The sequence below is a fragment of the Caretta caretta genome, chromosome 2, assembly GCF_965140235.1.
Source record: "Caretta caretta isolate rCarCar2 chromosome 2, rCarCar1.hap1, whole genome shotgun sequence".
NCBI classification, from domain to species: domain Eukaryota; kingdom Metazoa; phylum Chordata; order Testudines; family Cheloniidae; genus Caretta; species Caretta caretta.
Window position 1 is genome coordinate 140351707 of NC_134207.1, and position 18306 is coordinate 140370012.

At 42.6% G+C, this 18306-nt stretch overlaps 1 protein-coding gene across 9 annotated transcripts in view; it reads left to right on the top strand.

Annotated features, from left to right (window-relative positions):
* CTNND2 (catenin delta 2) overlaps positions 1 to 18306 on the top strand; it is a 1183649-nt gene that overhangs the window by 620281 nt on the left and 545062 nt on the right. The gene's annotated exons all lie outside the window — the stretch shown is intronic.

An 18306-nucleotide genomic window follows, 5' to 3' on the forward strand; every position in this document is an offset into this window, starting at 1 on the left:
AATTAACCACCTCTTCCTCATACCCGGACAATTCAGTGGTGCCTGGTTCTTCCCCTCCTTCATTGCATTAATATTTTAAGGTCTACTAGGACCTGTTGTGGCTGGTGGCTGCTTCCTTGGGCATTCAGGTCAAGTTTCCACAGGAGAATACCCATCAGTTGTTGGATATCCTACAGCTGTCTGCTCCTGGGAGAGTGGCCCTTCCTATTAACGATGCATTCCTAAAGCCTGGACAGGTTCTTTGGAGAATGCTGGCTTCTGTAACGCCTACTGCAAAATACATGGAGAGAGTCTGCTTTGTCCTGATGCAGGGAGTTGAAGGTTTTTACTGCCATGCAGACCTAAATTCTAAAGACACTCCTAATGACAAATATTCTAAAAGGATGGACTTAATGAGTAGAAAGGTCTACACCTCCTGCTCCCTGCAAATGCAGATTGTGAATCAGCAATCACTGTTGTCCAAATATGTAAATTGGATGTCTGTATCTATGTTTACAGACCAACTGCCAGAAACCTCCAAAGAGGTGTTTCGACATTCATCATTGAGGGTTGCTTGGTGGCCAAGATATGGTTGCAGTCCATGCTAATTACCGTGGACACTTTGGCCAGAGTTATGACCTTTGCAGTGCTCATGAGAAGGGCATCCTGGCTGCAGAATTCAAGCATTGCTCCTGACGTGCAGCAGGCTATCAATGGTTTGCCCTTTGATGCCTGGATGCTGTTTTCTGACAAGACTCTGCACTCCTTCAAGGATTCTAGGGCTGCCCTATGTTTCTTGGGAGTGTATACATTGACAGAGCAAAGGCGCCACTACGGTGGCCAACAGCAGAAGCAATACCATCTGCAACACATGAGGCAGCCTTTTCCTCCCCTAAGACAGTGGGGCTACCCAGAAAAGGCATAGGTCCCAAAGGGGAAGGCATTCAGGTCTAGGGATCGGCCAGTCAACACGCCCTTCCTCATACCCCCCAGCACCCATTTTGACTCTTTTGTCCAGAACAGTGGTCCAGTCATCACTTCCTTTACCCCACCTCTGTTTGGGGACAGGCTGTCTTGCTTTTACAGTGTTCGAGGCTCAATCACAGCTGACAACTGGGTCCTAAGCACTGTCTGATCGGGCTATGCTATCCAGTTCCTCTCCACTCCCCCTCCAAACACTCCCTCTCATCCCTCTTTGGGATACTGTTCCTTGAGCAGGTCTGCTCTCTACTGGTTATGGGGGCATGAAGGAAGTTCCTTTGGAACACTGGGGTCAGGGTTTCTATTCTCGGTACTTCCTGGTTCACAAATCCAAAGGAGGGGTAAGATCCATTCTTGACCTTCACAGCCTCAACTAATATATCAGGTTCATGAGGTTCCAAGTGACTATCCTCCCCATGTTGTCTCAGAATGACTGGTTTGCTGCTCTAGACCTTCAAGATGCCTCTTTTGATGTGGTGATTTTGTTGAGCCACAGAAAACTCCTCTGGTTCATTGTGGTGGAGCACCATTTTCAATATACAGTGCTTCCTTTTTGGCCTCTCTTCTGCCCCCCCTCCCCAGTTTTACCAACCGTATGGTCATGGTGACAGCGTACCTCAGAAAAAAGGGAATTTGTATCTTCCCTTATCTGGATGACAGGCTGCTGAGGGGCAGGTCCAGAGAAGGAGTTCTTATGTACACACTACACTGCTCCTAATCCACCATCTGGGTCCTACCCTAACCACCAGGAAGTCAACTTTGGTTCCCACTCCGAAAATCAAGTTATTTGGGCGCCTAATAGACTCTACGAGTTGGAGAGCATTTTTTTCTGACTGACCATTTTCAGGCAATTAGCCACCTTTGTCTCGGTCTGCAGTCTCAGCCTTCCACAACAGTTCACATGTGCCTGAGGCTCTTGAGCTACATGTCTAGAACCCTGCAAATCCATTGATAGCTGTGGACCATTTTTGCAGATCACGGATCAGATGTGGATACAAATTTTGTATCTGTGCAGGGTTCTATACATATCTACTTGCAGGTGGTCCAGTTTGCAAGGTTGCCTCTTTGCCCCCTTTGTCGGTGGCTCACGAAAGTTTACCATTTGACTTTTCACACCTTGAACAGATTTGTCTGTCTCCCTCCACTGGTTCTGGACTCCTTGCAGTGATGGACACTTCTGGAGAATGTATGTCAGAGCATTCCCTTCATCAGGCCCTTACCAGCCAGCTTCCTTGTCTCTGACACCTCCCTGATGGGCTGGGGAGCACATCAGGGGTTGCTGACAGTTCAGTGTCTGTGATCATAGCAGGAAGCCTTGCTTCATATCAACATGCTAGAGCTTCAGGCCATCTACAATGCCTATCACACCTTTCTGGACTGCATCAGGGGCTCAGTAGTTCACATACTAACCAACAGTACCACAGTAATGTACTATGTGAACGGGCAAAAGGGAGCATACTCCTGGGTGCTCTGACAAAAGGCAATCAAGCTGTGGCAGTTCTGCGTCAGAGGAGAGTACCACTCCTATAGCCGATCATTTGCCCAGGATCCGAATCATCGCACGGACCATCTCAGCAGGAATTTTCCCCTGAGTCACGAGTGGTCCTTGAAGACAAGTGTCCTGTGGGTCATCTTTGCTACTTGGAGCATTCCGATGATTCACCTGTTTTCTACAAGGGACAACAGGAAATGCTGTCTGTTCTGCTCTTGAGGGGGGCTCAGTCTAGGCTCCCTATCCGAGAATTTCCACCTGAGCTGGCGATCATCTCTTTTGCACACTTTTCCTCTGATCCTGATCATCCCACAGGTCATTCTCAAGCTGAAAGTTCATCCTCATTGCCCTGGCATGGCTGAGGCAGTGTTGGTTCTCTAAACTTCTTGTGCTGTCTGTTTGGCCTCCTATATCTCTTCCTCTCCATCCCAGCCTACTCACACAGAATCATGGACACACCTTGCATCCCAGGCTCAGCTCCCTGCATCTCACTGGGTGACTGCTTCATGGCTGAATGAGGAGGAAGAGCATTGTTCAGTGGCTGTTCTACAGATTTTACTCAATAGTAGAAAGCCCTCTACCAGAATGGCCTATTTAGTGTAATAGAAGAGTTTTCAGTGTGATCATTAGCTTGTGGGGTTCAGCCAACACTGGCTCCTGTCCTGGACATTTTTGAGTACTTGCTCCATCTTCAGTCATCGAGCCTTGCTCTTACCTCATTGAGGATGTCCTGGAGGCGATGTCAGTGTTTCATCTCCCCATTCATGGAAGATCAGTCTTTTCCAGTGCCATAGTAGCAAGATTCTTAAAAGGGCTCATTCGCTTCCATCCTCCAGTTCAAGAGTCGATTCCTCTGTGGGACCTTAATGTGGTCATGGAGGTCTTAATGGGATGTCCACTCAAGCCTTTGGCATCTTGTCCCTTTCTGCTTTTTTGTCAGAAAACTGTGTTTCTGATGGCTATAATATCTGCAAGGAGAGTCTGTGAGTTGCAGGCTCTGATGGCAGAACCTCTATGTACACAATTCTTTAAGGACAATTCTTTATGACTGCACCCCAAATTTGTGTCTGAAGTGGTCTCAGTTTAATTTGCACCTGTATTATTTCCTAAGCCACATTCATCTCTGGATCTCTGGAGGAGCAGCGTCTCCATATGTTAGATGTCATGTGGTATCTAGCCTTCTACCTGGACAGGACTAAACCATTTCATGCTTTGCCTCATCTGTTCGTGTCAAAGGCAGATCATGTGAAGGGGCAAGCAGTCTCTTTGCAAATGATCTGCAGGTGGATAACATCCGGTATCAAGACTGCATATAAAATAGCTTTGACCGTGCCTCCTCAGTGGGTGAGAGCTCATTCTATGCGGGCGCAAGCTACATCAATATTCTTGTCCCTCAGTGACGTCTCAATATTGGATATTTGCAGGGCTGCTATGAGGTTGTCGATACATATATTTATGAACCATTATCTAGTATTGATGCAAATGTTGGTAGGGCAGTCCTGCTATCTTTGTTTAGACAGACTCTGAGCCCTGCCTCCTGGGTGAGTACTGCTTGTGAGTCACCTAAGTGGAATACATGGCTGCATCTACTTGAAGAAGAAGAAACTTTTACTTCCTGTAACTGTGTTTCTTCAAGATATGATGCAAACTCAGAGTCTAGTCAGTGGGCATTCAGTGCAAAGGAACTAGGGCGCGGGTGGGGTCTACAGCAATAAAATTAAACATCAAATCAGTTTCTGGTATAAAATTTTATTATGAATCATACTGCTGATGGGTTTTTTTAAACATATTTGATTATTGTAAAGAGAGGAAAGTTCACATTGTTTTGTGTTTCTAGCTTTTCCAGTATAAGAACTTGTTTCCAGTAAAGTTACGTTTTAAGATTTTTCTTGTAATATTAATCAGCAACAGAAATGATGTTGCTGATAAAAGGTTCCTTCAAAATAATAATGAGTTTTTATTCTTCTGGACAGCCTTATAATCTTCCAGCTTTGGAATTAATATCTCCACTTATCATCTTCTACACATCTGTGAAAAAAGGAAGGGGACTATGTCAATATTAGTCTTTCTGTTCTATAAACAGAGTATTTTGATAGTGATAAGTATACCAAACATAATACTACAGTAAGCTCTGAGTATATTTCTTGGATAGTAACCAGTTTCTGAAGGAATAGATCACGTATGGTGCAAAGTGTGCTTGTTTTTCTCTTCAGAATTTTATTTCAGTTGTTGATTCTAGGATGCAATTTTATCAGTTATCACACAAAATTCTAGTATATTTACTGTTCTTTCTGAGAGACTGCAAATAGGATCAACACCAGTGTGAAAGCATGAGGTGCTTTTAGACAGTGCTTCTCCAACACTCTTTAGTATTAGTGGTGAGGCTAAGGGATATATCCCACATCAGTCCCTTTATATGGAACATATTTTCTGGGCTGGCTTGCCAGGCTTAAGATCCATTTCCACCATGATGCCTACAAGAAAGTAGTCACATTTATTTATACTGTAAATAAATAAATAGATAAATAAACAAATAATATGTAAACTACCACGTTGTGCACAACCTTTTGCTGAATAACAACATAAACATATTTATAATAACCATATCATAATCATATTTCTGAACCATCAGTCTTTTTTCCCTTCCCAAGCAGCTCTCAGTGTTTGTTTTTTACACTCTAGTTTTCCTCCCACATTTTGTTCAACGTATCTGAAATAGATTTTAAACTCCTAAGCTAAGTCTACACCGCAAGTGAAGGAAGTGAAGATATAATTGTAGCACAGGTAGGCACATCTGTGCTAGCTTCAAGCTAGATAACATGGGTAACATGTGCCAGAATGAATTTCATCACTGGCTAGCAACAAGAGTATGTATCTAAGGTCCCTGGCAGCTTGTACTTGGGCAGCTAACCTATGTTGAGGTCTGTGCCACCAGCTCTACACTACTGTTACCTGTGCTAACTAAAAGCGAACACAAGTGTGCCTACTCATGCTACAATCACACCTTCACTTGACGTGTAGATATACCATTTGAGGTTGGGACCCAGGGTAGATAAAAAAATAAAAATAAAGGGAAAATCTGATTTTTCTAAATTTAAATTAAATGCAAGGGGTTTTTTTTAAATAAATCCATTTAAAGTTAAATTTGAAATTATGACAACCCATGTTAAGGCCTAAACTTACCCTATTAAAATGAATAAAAATAATATTACCCAATACACATTTGCTGCCAAGTTTTAAATAAAGTCAGCCACTGACCTGGTGGAAGTTACTGGCTAAGCACCTGCAAAGAGTTTGCTGAAGTGCTAAACCAGTTTTTGATAGCAGTAGCCTTTAATGAAGGTTCAGTAAGTACTTTCGTCATTTCAGTTTATTCAGCTAGTTCAGTTCAATGACTAGTTCATTCAAAAATGAGAAACTGTAACTGATTGGGAGTTGAAAAAGCAGGAAACACATTTTCCTCTTCCCATCTATGAATAAAAAGTAGGTATGAAAGGATGAGGTCTACTAGTTCTAAAATCTTGAAGGACACGATAACCAGAAACAATGAGTTCCGTTCGTAGGCGCTGACTCCGTGGCTGTTCCGGGGCTGGAGCACCCATGGGTAAAAAATGGTGGGTGCTGATGGCAGCCCCTTATTAGCTCCCCCTACCCCCCCAGTGCTTCCTGCCCACTGGCAGGCCCTATGGATCAGTGCCTCCCCCTTCCCTTGCACCTCCCACGTACCACCATCAGTTGTTTTGCAGTGTGCAGGCCGGAGGCTCTGGGTGGAGAGGGAGGAGCAAGGATGCAGCACGCTTTGGGGAGGGGGCAGAATGAGGTGGGAAGAGGTGGGGCAGGAAGAGGCGGGGTGTGGTCTTGGGGGAACAGGTGGAGTGGGGACAGGGCCTGGGGCAGAGCCAGGGTTTGAGTACCTCCCAACATTTTTGAAAGTCCGCACCTATGCTTCAATTCACTAACTATAGATAACACCACTCTTGTGTAATAAATCAATTAGTTATAAATGCAAAAGATTTTTGATAAACTTTTTCCAATTAATTACCCTCACTGTTAAAAATGTATACCTTGTTTCCAGTCTGAATTTTTCTACCTTCAGTTTTCAGCCACTAGATCATGTAATGCCTTTCTCGGCTAGATTTAAGAGCCCATTATTAAATAATTGTTCCCCATGTAGATAGTCCCCCCTTTATCTTCTCTTTGTTAAGCTAAATAGATTGATCTCCTTAAGTCTATCACTAAAAGGTATGTTTTCTAATTCTTTAATCATTCTCGTGGCTCTCCTCTCCTATTTATCAAGATCCTTCTTGAATTGTGGGCCGCAAAACTGTACATAGCATTCTGGCAGTGGTCACCAGTGAGGCCCACAAATACTCACCAGCAACCACATACCACATAACAGAACCACTAACCCAGGAACCTATCCCGTTGCCAGCTGTGTCCACATATCTATTCAGGGGACACCATCATAGGGCCTAATCACATCAGCCACACTATCAGAGGCTCATTCACCTGCACATCTACCAATGTGATATATGCCATCATGTGCCAGCAATGCCCCTCTGCCATGTACATTGGCCAAACTGGACAGTCTCTGCGTAAAAGAATAAATGGACACAAATCAGACGTCAAGAATTATAACATTCAAAAACCAGTCGGAGAACACTTCAGTCTCTTCGGTCACTCGATTACAGACCTAAATGTGGCAATTCTTCAATAAAAAAACTTCAAAAACAGACTCCAACGAGAGACTGCCGAATTGGAATTAATTTGCAAACTGGATACAATTAACTTAGGCTTGAATAGAGACTGGGAATGGATGGGTCATTACACAAAGTAAAAGTATTTCCCCATGTTTATTCCCCCCCCCCCCGCCACCCCCCCCCTGTTTCTCAGACGTTCTTGTCAACTGCTGGAAATGGCCCACCTTGATTATCACTTCAAAAGGTTCCCCCCACTCTCCTGCTGGTTGTAGCTCAGCTTAAGTGATCTCTCTGGTTACAATGTGTATGGTAACACCCATTGTTTCATGTTCTCTATGTATATAAATCTCCCCACTGTATTTTCCACTGAATGCATCCGATGAAGTGAGCTGTAGCTCACGAAAGCTTATGCTCAAATAAATTTGTAAGGCTCTAAGGTGCCACAAGTACTCATTTTCTTTTTAGGTATATTGTGTCAACACTATTACCATTATCAACCAAACTTGTAGTCTCATCAACAGAAGATATCAAGTTAGTTTAACAGGATTTATTTTCTTTAAACTTACGTTTATTTGCATTAGTTATATTACCCTTCTTTAGTTCTTTATTTACTGAGTTCCATTTCAGCAGTGCCATGTAATTTAAATCAGTCCAGCCTAGTGGGACCACACCTTCTTATTGGTATTGTGAGAGACCTAGCACACCTTGGGGTACTGTAAATATAAATTGATGTAATTGACATTGAAATGCTTTTGAAACCTTTTGAATGCTTTTGAAATATTTTTGTATTTTGTAATAGAATATGATAAATTGCTTAAACAAAATAACTAAAGCTATAAGGCTGTTAAAAATGTGGTGGGTTTGGGTGGTTTTTTTTGTTTTCCACATGGGCTTATGATTTTTCAAGAAAAAATCTTAATGGTTTAGTGCTAAAGTTAAACTTAGTTTTACCGTAATTTATATACCACACTGGTAGAATATGTGTTCATGGTTACATAACTTAAATAATTGCATATTTAAAAATCAAACAAAACCAAATCTTCCTTTAACTTTCATAATATGTGTGGAGTTCAGGATTGTGATCCAGATTCGCAGCTGGAATACAGTAAGTGAACACAACACTGCAGGAGTGAGTTTTCACATGCTTATGCCTGTGGTGAATTTGGTCCACTGTGTTTGTTCTGACTGATTAAATGACATCACAGATACATGAAACATTGTAAATAGTGTGGGGCAATGAGAAACTAGTATAAACTGAGTTATTTCTGAAGACATTAATCTTCTATACTACCCTTATTGGTTTTTTTATACCTCAACAGAGATTGGCCTTACTCTACACTGTAGTGCACTGAGAAGATGCATACTTTCCAGTTGAACAATGGGAAGATTATACTGCTTTCTTTCCAATTTACTCCAGCTGTTCTAAACTGCCTTAAGTGTAACACATTCTCCATATCTGCAGCATATTAAATATCATTACACTTTGTTAATATCTAATGCAAGATAAGCAACAGCTGTTGTAGGAGATGACAACACTCATCCCTGCTTTGTCATCACCCAGAGATTTTTACAATATAAAAAACACAGGGAGAAGAGACAAGGAAAAGTTTAAACACCAAGCCTCCTCCCCACAGTATTCATCCTCTGGGCTGGAGATAGATTTTGCTTCATTGTGTGAAGCCCAGTAAGGGTATTTTCCATCCGACTTTTTACAAATACCATCATTTAGACATGACCAGGATGGAGAATCTGTAATGATATAAAAACAATAAAAGTGAAGGATCCAGGTGGCACTTCCCCCTGACATTTCTCTAAATTGCATGAGTGAAGAGAACGTCAGTTAACAGAGAGATCTTGTATAAAATCTTTTTCAAGGAGACTGGGAGCTGGTGGGTGTCTCCTTCCCCTCTCCTGAGGAGGAGGAGTGGGATTGGATTCCAAGTAGAAGGGGCAAATCTTCCTTTCGAGGACCAGAAATTATTAGAGGACTCCGAGGATAAACACCTTTTCTATCTGTCAGGTGCTTCTCCTACTGTTCCCTCTTAAGATTTGCCTGCTTGATGAGCCCTCCCCACACTAGCTAGCCAGGGAACGGAGGGGAAGTCTGTATCTGCCTGAGCACTTAATGTCCTTCCAGACACCACCAAGCAATGTTTTGTTTGTTAGTTTTTAATAGTTGTAAATGTTCTAGATACCCTCTCCCCTCCTCTGCCCTCTTTTGCATGTTAGGTTTGTTTAATAAATGGCAAAGAAAATTTCATTTGGTGTACAAGAAGCTTAACCAAGCTCCCTGAATCTAAATGACTGTTAATTTTGTGTTAATAAAAGAGGGGGGAAGTAACAGAAGGGCATGTACACATTCTGGCATCCCTGTACAACACTCCCAAAGTCCTCAGATCCTTTGGAGGAAGTGCTCTGCACCATCAGCTTGTACTGATCTCTGAGATGCCTGGCTGGGGGTTGAGCGAGCTCCGTAATTCTCCAGAGGTGCTCTGGATTGAGCTCTTTACATGTAAGATATATTTTGAAGCCTAGACTCCAAATTGGCTAAGAAATATATTGTATTTACGATTTTCTTAGGCTGTTTTCAGCCATTAACTCTGGTATTTATATGTTACAGTGTGGGAAGTTCATAGTGGCAAATTCAATTCGGATCACAGGCAGTTCATGTTCAGAAAAAATAAGTTATTTCTGTTTGTTTGCCTTCCCTCTCACTAGCCTTATTTTGCCAGTGGACAAAAGCATCCGTTCTGTCACACAAAGATGCATGAACACCCGCCTGGGGTTTTGACAAGGTTAATATCTAAAATCAACTGAACCGGGTAGAAAAACATAATGTGGTGAGTGTTAAAAGGAAGTTATTTGACACAGATGGCTAAGCTATTTAAAGGACAAGAAAGTGTAGAGATGACTAAGTGGTGAGGCAGTTCAGTGAAGAAGCTCAGGAAATACAAAAGTTATTATAGCTTTGGTGTTATAGGTGCTAGAGTCTCTTACTCTTTTTAAAGAGGGAGGAAATAATTAAATGTGACTTTTGTGATTAAAGCTATCTGGACAACTGATAACTCTGAGTTACAGGTTTGGATTTATGTATTTTTTCTATGTGTACATTTGTATTTATGATGGCGATCAAACAACTGACCTGGGATGAAGAAAAGGGGAGGGCTGAAGAAGGAACCCTCAACAAATGGTTAGTAGGGAAGGCATGAAGATTCACTGAATGACCTAAAGAGATGCCCCAAACTACTTTGCTGGCTAAGGGGAAGGATGAATCCTGATGAGCTCATTTTGGCCAGTGGTGTCAGACCCTCTAGAGATGGGTTTTTGTACCCATCAAGGAACTTGGTTTTCCCATGAAGCAGGGAGTCACTTGCTGGAACAAAAAAGAGGTGCAGCAGAGAATCTGAGCCTGATCCTCCATCTGCCAGTGTAAGGCAAGGCCAGAACATGAGGTTTGTATGTTGCTCATTTTGTTCCTCTCCCTCCTCCACCTTCCCCCCCAAAAAAGGAAACAAGTGACTGAATGCAGTTTTACAATATTGACTTTCTCTACACAACTATACAGACTTCCAAGAGATATTCCAGCTTGGCCCATAAGGCAGAAATAAGAACAATGCCCATTTTGATATCATTAGTACATCATATATTCCACAATTGCTACTTTTGATTAAAAATATTTCCAAGCATTTAATAGATAAAATTCCATTTGCTTCAATGAGATGTTGAAGTTTATATTTAGCTGGATGCAAGCAAAAGTCTCATGAGTTTTCAGAGTTATTCAAGCAGTTGCCAGAAATCATCTTTGTCTGTCTGCAATGCAATCGGGAAAGTTCTGTCCAGATATGAGTGTCAATATAAGTAGCTAATTTATAGTCTTAGATTATATTTTAAGATGGAAAAAACATCAGTTTTAATTGTCTCTCATATAGCACGAGCATATATTGAGTGCAATGGGCTGCAGCTCTGAGGAACCTTTGCGGAACCTTGATAGTGTTTTCTGGACTATGGATCCTGGTGCAATAGTCAAAAACAGACCAGAAAAAAACATGTGTGAAGATCTGACAGTCTCGATTGTTTTAGAGCAATGTCCCAGCCAAGATTGTGGGTCCAAGAGAAAAGTGCAGAGTCAGTGTCTCAGCCGTTAATTCATTTCAGAAATCTAGAGCTGAGAAACTCTCAGGGCTGCAGGGCTGCCAGATGGCATGCATCATGTGTGACAATCACACGTTTGGCAGCCTCGTCTGCATTCTCACATTACCCAGTGTGTAAGGCACCTAACTGAGCAGTGTAAAGCCTATAGGCATTTGCTTGCTGATGTGCCTTTGGGTCTCTAGAGGCCCCTCTGCTGTCTGCTGAGCTTGAAGCTCAGTGCTTTCTCTCTCTGTGGGATCAGGCCCTAGAACCAGCAGCTGGGAGGTGGTGGTGGCTCATGAAAGCAGCTGGAGCAGCAGAATAAGATGGGTCCTGATATTCAGTCCCAGGTTCCCCATTGCTCCAATCATCCCCCACAAGGAACCTCTAGCAGACTCCAAGCTTCCAGTGGCCTCCTCATCTGGGAGCCCAAGCATTCTGTAACCCCCAAGATATATTTAGCCCTCACCAGCAGGAGGAGCCTTTCCAGACACCCTTGAACACTCCCCACGTACCTGCTTAGCCACGTCTGCCGAGTTTTGTGTAACTCCATGACCTACCCTACCCCACCACCACTGCTCAGGGCAGGGTGAGTTTATCATAAATTTAAATGTGTGGGTATGTGTGGATTATTTACAAATATGCAAATTAGTTCCTTACATAATTTGCGTAAGTGTCTACATACGGAGTAGAACAAAACTTGGCAGCTATGGGTGAACTGCTTCACATTTTATTCTATTATTTTTTATTTAATCATTACCTCAATAGCACAACAGGTGTTCATGACATTTTACAAACACAGACAGACTTGGTCTCTTCCCTGAGGAGCTCACATTCTAATTGGGACAGACACATAGAAACAAATTCATAGTTAAGTACAAGCGAGGCTAGAAATCAGCAATGTGAGTCTGAGGGAAATAAAAAGTTTTTAAATTGTGATTGAAAGGATGATAGGGGGTTTGTTTGGGGAAGAATATATAAAAAGGTTTATTGTGGATCAAGTAGAGCAGTGCAGAGGGTATATCTCAGAGGTCACTGGAGGTTTTCATGATGGAGAAAGAGGGGTGGGACAACATATGGCAGATATAGTAGTTAGGAGATTTTTAAAAAATATGTATTTATTGTTAGAAAGTGTCAGCTGAAATAACATGTCTTGTCCAATTCCATAGTAAGCTGTTCTTCAATAGGATGAACAGATTGATGTAAGTAGTATTGTGAGATTTGACGTCAATGCCATAGTAGATGACAGATGTTATTGAAGTTTAATGATGCAATATAGGAGGATTTCATCCTTTGCAATCTTTTTCCCTTCTTTTTCTGTATAAGACATTCTGAGCAGCCTACAACATAGGAGGCAGCATCCAAAGAAACAAAGCCCAGTATTTGATTTGGATGATTTCTCAGATGTTTCATAATATCTGTGCTGCCCATATAAACAACTCTTCCCTTCTCCTGCCACCAAAATACACACCCAATTTATCTGCATTTTGCATAGAATAGAAAAGAACATGATATAGATCATCAGGAATGATAAAAATTGCTTAAAACAATAGATGTTAAATGCTGTCTTTGAAAAAGGACACAGATGAGGGATACAGAAAATGCTTATTATTTGTTTGGAGAAAAGTATAAATTGAGTTTGTACTAATAAAGGAAGCAGAGGTAGGTATATTTGCTTCTTTTATTCTCATTTTAGATTCAGAATTTTCTCTTTGATTTTGGCCCTCAAAGTAGATGGTGATAAAGGTATATGTATTTACTCTCGTTGTGGGGGAGGTATCACATTATCAATAGCATACGCATTCCCAACTACTCTTGCTCCTAATATGTGGCTTATTATCCAGTGGTTTACATTCATAAATGGATATTATAGAAACTTAAGGCTAAAATCTTTCCTACGCTCCTGGTTCTGGTGGGGGGTTGCTTTTTCAGGGGGAGGGGAGTCTGAACCCCACTACGTAGTCCCTTCATGTCATCTGGAATCTGGGGCTCACTGCTCTCCTAGGAGTGTCTGAGCCCTGCCCCCTGCACGTATGCCAGGATTTGGGGAAGCTATGCCCCTCTGGGTATGGAGCTTATAACATGCATCCTTGGAGCATGCACAAAGAATGCACTGCTGGAACTGGAGTGAGAAGCTGGAAACAGGTATACTCAACACCTATCAGAAACTCTCCAGCACTGTGGGGAAGGGAACACACACTGACATAAATGGGCAGTTCACATTGCTTAGAGCTATTGTTTCTGGTTGTATTCATCTCCATCAGGTATTCTCTCAGAGGTGAATCTTACTGAGATGAATAGAATCATAGAATATCAGGGTTGGAAGGGACCTCAGGAGGTCATCTAGTCCAACCGCCTGCTCAAAGGAGGATCAATCCCCAACTAAATCATCCCAGCTTTGTCAATTCTGACCTTAAAAATCTCTAAGGAAGGAGATTCCACCACCTCCCTAGGTAACCCATTCCAGTGCTTCACCACCCTCCTAGTGAAAAAGTTTTTCCTAACATCCAACCTAAACCTCCCGCACTGCAACTTGAGACCATTACTCCTTGTTCTGTCATCTGCTACCACTGAGAACAGTCTAGATCCATCCTTTTCGGAACCCCCTTTCAGGTAGTTGAAGGCTTCTATCAAATCCCCCCTCATTCTTCTCTTCCACAGATTAAACAATCCCAGTTTCCTCAGCCTCTCCTCATAAGTCATGTGCTCCAACCCCCTAATCATTTCTGTTGCCCTTCACTGGACTCTTTCCAATTTTTCTGCATCCTTCTTATAGTGTGGGGCCCAAAACTGGACACAGTACTCCAGATGAAACCCACCCTGGGCAGAAAACTGAGAATGAACTGTAAAAGTTTGGGAAAAAATCAGGCTCTGTCCTGTTTGTGTGTGGGGGGTTTGTTTGTTTTTTTAAGAAATGTAATCTGAATACAGCAAGTGGTACTGTTATGGGGAGGGCAATAAATGGGAATGGGTGACAGGGGAGGGAAGATTGTTTGGGAGAGCAGGTAGGGACTAGTGGGAGGAGAGAAGACAGGTGGGGATGGAGAATATGGGAGGTAGCAGAGGAAGTTGGGGGGGTTGGGGTGGGAGTCCTGTCAGCCCTTAATTCTCCCCTTCTGTGTGTGTGTGGGGGGGGGAGGGGAGCTGGGATCTTAGGGTTCCCTACACCTCTTTAGGGGTCTGAGCCCCTCTCCTTGCTTGCTCTTTGTTCTGGGATCTTGGAGACTCTGCTCTGCATCTTGATTATCACTACAAAAGGTTTCTTTTTTCTCTCCTGCTGGTAATAGCTCACCTTAACTGATCACTCTCATTCTAGTTTGTATGGGAACACCCATTGTTTCATGTTCTCCGTGTATATAAAATCGTCCTACTGTATTTTCCACTGCATGCATCCAATGAAGTGGGCTTTAGCCCACGAAAGCTTATGCTCAAATAAATTTGTTAGTCTCTAAGTTGCCACAAGTACTCCTGTTCTTTTTGCAGATGCAGACTAACATGGCTGCTACTCTGAAACCTGTTTCTCTTAGGGTATCTGATCCCTTCTCGCGGCCCCTACATGTGAGCTGTGATCTGAGGTGCGGAGATTGAAGATAACATAAACATCTGAAACCCATAAAATGAATAGTTCAGACACACATCAGCTCTGTGTTGGGTCACGGGGGGGAGGAGGGCTGGCCAGAATGTGTTGGGGAGTGGCCTGGCTTGAAAGATAGGTAAGCTGAGTAGACCTGGAGCATGGCTGGAGAAGCTTAGCTGAAACAGGGGTGGGAATCCCAGCTGGAGGTGGGTATTGAGAATGTGGCGGGGGGAGGAGGGCCATTTGGCCTGGGCTTCAAGCTCAGAGGGGGCCTCAAATTTAGACACTTGATTGTTTGGCATTTAAATTGAATTGCAAGCCAAAGGAATTGCTGCAAACCAATTACTTGAACTTGGACTCTCTGGGGTGTTTCCTAATATCACAATTGCATTGCGTATTTTTGTCAGTTTGCCTGCATCCGTAGCTTCAGGTGAACACGCACCTTCAATGTGTTGAAGCAGGTAAAGAACTATCACCGTTCAACCATGGGACAAGAGCATTTGAATGGGCTCAACATGCTTAATATCAACTGTGACATTTCACGAAAACTAGATTTTTCCTCAATAATTAGTGCATTTGCACAGAAAAAGGCTAGAAAAGTATTTGTTAAATAAAAAATACTCCAAATATGTCTCACTCTTTTTTTTTTTGGTGCCTTATTTTGTTTTCATGCATCTTCATTTTTTATTTTTATTATGGCTAGGGGCCTCAAAAGCTGGAAGTGGTCCAGGCCTGTCTGGACCTCTGAGAGGGCCTGGAGGTAGCACCTGACCATTGCGTAAAAGGCAGTGCTGGTGTGTGTGTGTGTGTGTGTGTGTGTGTTATTATGAGCATATTGAGCATTGCTCGGAGGGCAAAGTTAAGGTAGTGTGAGTATTTATCTTAACTCTGTATTTTCTGGTCTTCAGAACTTTGAGTTTTGCTGAACTCAATATGATGGAAGGGAACGAGTTACCACTGGGCAAACTTAAGTCTGCATTAGCAAAGTTTGTTTACATTTAATACTCGCTGTCATCACTATCAATGAAAATACTAATTTTTTCCAGTATTGCTACAACATTTCTGGCAGTTTGCTAAACAGTCTACACTAACCACAAGCACTGAAAAATGAAGCACATCACTGCAGGTGGCGCCAAGTAGGGCTTTCTGTTCTCTTGGTTAAGATGTTCTCTTTCTTAGCCTTTTGAGAGAAAGTGACATGGACTTTTTAGACTGTGAGGAATCAGACTCTGTGGATGTGGGGAATTAGATACAGATTTACTAATAGTTTTGATGAGCACATACTTGCAAATGATCTTTTCGCCTCATATATGTTGTCGCTGATTTCTTTTTAAAAAATGAAGAAGCTCTTTTCTTTCCTATTTATAATGTTAGATCTTGAAATGGGGTGGCGGAAGTGGGAGGTGGGAACTTCCTATAACATTTTTTTTAAAACATTTTTTGTAGATTGTAAGGTTTTCCGTGTAAATTACACAATATTCTCTGCATTCGGACTAATGTGTGTTTAAATGTATCTTCATTAATACTATGTACATTTTCAACTGAAATTGCGTGTGTGCATGTATGCATTTGTGTCGGTATTTTACAGGCAAGAATATTGGTAGAAAAGTGGAGTGAGTTGACCAAAGTCACAGTGTGTCAGCAGAAAAACTGAGATTAAGGCTTGGGACTTCCCAGTGGCTAGTCCTGCTCATGAACTATTGGAATTCAAAATATGTTTAAAAAACCCAAAACTATAGGTTCATAGAATCATAGAATATCAGGTTTGGAAGGGACCCCAGGAGGTCATCTAGTCCAACCCGCTGCTCAAAGCAGGACCAATCCCCAACTAAATCATCCCAGCCAGGGCTTTGTCAAGCCTGACCTTAAAAACCTCTAAGGAAGGAGATTCCACCACCTCCCTAGGTAACTTATTCCATTGCTTCACCACCCTCCTAGTGAAAAAGTTTTCCTAATATCCAACCTAAATCTCCCGCACTGCAACTTGAGACCATTACTCCTCGTTCTGTCATTTGCTACCACTGAGAACAGTCTAGATCCATCCTCTTTGGAACCCCCTTTCAGGTAGTTGAAAGCAGCTATCAAATCCCCCCTCATTCTTCTCTTCTGCAGACTAAATAATCCCAGTTCCCTCAGCCTCTCCTCAAAAGTCATGTGTGCCAGTCCCCTAATCATTTTTGTTGCCCGCCTCTGGTCTCTTTGCAATTTTTCCGCATCCTTCTTGTAGTGTGGGGCCAAAACTGGACACAGTACTCCAGATGAGGCCTCACCAATGTCTAGTAGAGGGGAATGATCACATCCCTCGATCTGCTGGCAATGCCCCTACTTATACAGCCCAAAATGCCCTTAGCCTTCTTGGCAACAAGGGCACACTGTTGACTCATATCCAGCTTCTCGTCCACTGTAACCCCTAAGTCCTTTTCTGCAGAACTGCTGCTGAGCCATTTGGTCCCTAGTCTGTAGCAATGCATGGGATTCTTCAGTCCTAGGTGCAGGACTCTGCACTTGTCCTTGCTGAACCTAATCAGATTTCTTTGACCCAATCCTCTATTTTGTCTAGGTTCCTTTGTATCCTATCCCTACCCTCCAGCGTATCTACCACTCCTCCCAGTTTAGTGTCATCTGCAAACTTGCTGTGGGTGCAGTCCATGCCATCCTCCAGATTATTAATGGACATACTGAACAAAACAGGCCACAGGACCAAACCTTGGGGCAGTCCACTTGATACTGGCTGCCAACTAAACATGGAACCATTGATCACTACCCATTGAGCCTGACACTCTAGCCAGCTTTCTATCCACCTTATAGTCCATTCATCCAGCCCATACTTCTTTAACTTACTGGCAAGAATACTGTGGGAGACCTTGTCAAAAGCTTTGCTAAAGTCAAGGAACTAACTACACGTCCACTGCTTTCCCCTCATCCACAGAGCCAGTTATCTCATCATAGAAGGCAATTAGATTAGTCAGGCATGACTTGCCTTTGGTGAATCCATGCTGACTGTTCCTGATCACTTTCCTTTCCTCTGAGTGCTTCAGAATTGATTCTTTGAGGAACACATTTCCCTTTGCTAATCTTCCAAAATCAGAAGGGCTTTTCCCAAATGTGTATTACTAACTTGAACCACATTCTTACTATATTTTCTAATTTTAAAATAATTATTCAGGATTTAATTCAGGTAGTTTTCTCATATGTTGTGTATTGGACCTGGGATGGGCTGTCTCTTAGAGTTATCTGTTTTTTTGTTATTTTGAAGACTTACATTTTATGTATTGGTAACTATGACAGGTTTCAGTCAGTCCTCCGAGCCTCTAGGGGGCGATGGAGAGCTATGGTCCCACTGGCAGGTCTTAGTCACACCTTTCGGGCGCTGGGGAATTAGCAGGGAAGTGTGCCGGCTGGAGTCTGCAGTGCACAGTTCTGCTACCCAAGGAAGGTTAGCCGGG